We start from the raw sequence: 2,581 nt of genomic DNA, 5'->3' as shown, positions 1-2,581 counted from the left end.
TTCCTGTCTTTATTTTTGATGCAGCTATGAACAACATGTAAATGAAAGGGCTCAGGTGTGTTCAATAAAACTTTTAACAAAAATAGGTGGTGGGTCAAATTTCCCAGTGAGCAATGGATTGTCCACCAACCTCCTGTCTTAGAATTTTACTAAACATTGACCCATATATTATTTCTTATTTAAAATAAGGTAGTATGACTAAGAGGTCCATCTAGTCAAAGCTATGATTTTTCCAGTAGTCATGTATGGATGTGAGAGTTGGACTATAAAGAAAGCTGAGTGCTTAAGAACTGATGCTTTTGAAATGTTGTGTTGGAGAAGACTCTTGAGAGTTCCTTGGACAGCAAAGTGATCCAAATAGTCCATCCTAAAGGAAATCATTCCTGAATCTTCATTGGAAGGACTGATGTTAAAGCTGAAACTCTAATACTTTGGCCACCTAATGTGAAGAACTGACTCATTTGAAGAAACCTTGATGCTGGGAAGGAAGGAAGGTGGGAGGAGAAGGGGACGACAGAGGATGAGATGGCTGGATGGCATCACCAACTCAATGGACATGGGTTTGAGTGAACTCCGGGAGTTGGTGATGGACAGGGAAACCTGGCATGCTGCAGTTCATGGGGTCGCAAAGAGTCAGACACGACTGAGTTACTGAACTGAACTGAAGACTGAAGTTTTCAGAAATCCACATTATTCCTGAGATTCTTTTTCTCAAACAAAATGGCTTATGTTGTAACATTTTATACTTCATCAAATACATACGAATAAAAAACAATTTACAGAAAATTCTGAAGCAATATTCAGCTTTATTCAATTTATCTGGTGCAACGTGTGGGGAAGTTCAGAATAGGAATAAATAAAAAGGAATCATATAACTGTAGTGAAAGAGTTTTGAGAGAATATGAATGAAGAAATAATTGACCAGAACTTTATTTTTTAATGCTACAGTTAGTTGCATTTACTGGAGAAAAAGATAAACTTTTGGATGGTATCCTTAAAGGCTTGCTTCACTTGCTGGTTCCTCAGTGTATATATAAACGGATTCATCATAGGAGCAACAGAAGTATCCAGAATTGCTACTCCTTTCATCAAGGATGTCTTTTCTTTTGCTGAAGGGTTGATATACACAAATATACAGCTTCCATAAGAGATGAAAATGACAATCATGTGAGAGGAGCATGCAGAAAATGCCTTTTTTCTCTGACTGGCAGAAGGCAGTCTCAGAATTGTCTTGATGATGAACATGTAGGATAGAATTATTAATGCCAAAGTAAAAAGCAGAATCTCTATTGCAGAGTAAAAACCAATCACTTCAAGGAGCCACGTGTCTGAGCAGGATAGTCGCAAGAGAGGGAAATAGTCACAAGTAAAGTGATCAATGATATTAGAACCACAGTAATCTAACTGGAGAAAAAGGATAACAGGTGGGAAGATGTTTAAGAACCCTGCCAGCCAAGCACAAAAGACAAGCAATACACAGACTCTGTTGTTCATGATGGTTGTGTAATGCAGGGGTTTGCAGATAGATACATAGTGATCATAGGACATGGCAGTTAGAAGATAAAATTCAGTGATACCCAAGAAAATGAAGAAAAACAGCTGAGTTGTACAATTGTTGTATGAAATTGCTTTGTCCCTGGTGATAATTGTGCCCAGAAATCTAGGAATACAGACAGTTGTAAATATAGAGAAGTTCCTGAGGAAAAATACATAGGTGTCTGTAGATGGGAGTCCACCAAGGTGAGAATGATGATGGTCATATTTCCAGTGACAATATATATGTGATGATTAAAAAGAGAAAAATCACAATCTGAAGCTCTGGGTCATCTGATAGCCCCAGAAGAATGAATTCTGTGCGTCTTGCGTGGGTTTTCATTTCTGATTATTTTCTCCCTCATTAGAACAGAAAACGTATGCTCTCCCTGAAGTTGCTCAGTCATGTCTGACTCTTTGCAACCCAGTGGACTATAGCCTACCAGGCTCCTTTGTCCAATCAAATTTTCCAAGCAAGAGTACTTGAGTGGGTTGCCATTTCCTTCTCCAATATGCTCTCCCTATAGGACATAAAAAACGTTAAAAGATATTTGCGGATAGAATACAAAAGTTTTAAAGCTTCCATCATAAAGTAGTGTTTGACATTGAAAACCTCTCTTCCCATACAGTAACTTCTCCAGTTTCCTTTCAACCTTTCATTCAAGTAATGAATATTATCTGAAGTTAAATATTGAGCTCTCATCTTCAAAAATACACTCTCACAGGCCATGGATGAAATAAAAGTTACGTGTTAACATTTAAACTGGGACATTTCTTCTACTGTTTTCTTTATTAAGATTTCAAATTATTCTTTAAAATATTTAGCTTCTTTGGTGATAATATGATAATATTTAATTTATTCTTCTCCTTTCCTCAGTATTATAAAAACCAGTATGCTTTGTAGATAATCTAAATACAGAGTTTATAATCTTACAGAGGCTATGTAGCCCTCTTCCACATTTATATTTTGAAAAACTGAGGCCCACTTGTTTAGGAAACTTTCACAAGTTTAAATGACTCGTGTACATAGTAAATATCTCACTTTAGA

The 2,581-nt window shown here is 36.6% G+C and overlaps 1 pseudogene; it reads right to left on the bottom strand.

Annotated features, from left to right (window-relative positions):
• Positions 1–948: 948 nt before the first annotated feature.
• On the bottom strand, positions 949–1,876 carry LOC133248704 (olfactory receptor 6C3-like; annotated as a pseudogene).
• Between the last annotated feature and the right edge of the window lie 705 nt (positions 1,877–2,581).

Source organism: Bos javanicus, chromosome 5 (genome assembly GCF_032452875.1).
Source record: "Bos javanicus breed banteng chromosome 5, ARS-OSU_banteng_1.0, whole genome shotgun sequence".
In the NCBI taxonomy this organism is placed as follows: domain Eukaryota; kingdom Metazoa; phylum Chordata; class Mammalia; order Artiodactyla; family Bovidae; genus Bos; species Bos javanicus.
The sequence above is the reverse complement of the archived record's forward strand: the minus strand, read 5'-3'. Positions and strand labels throughout refer to the sequence as shown.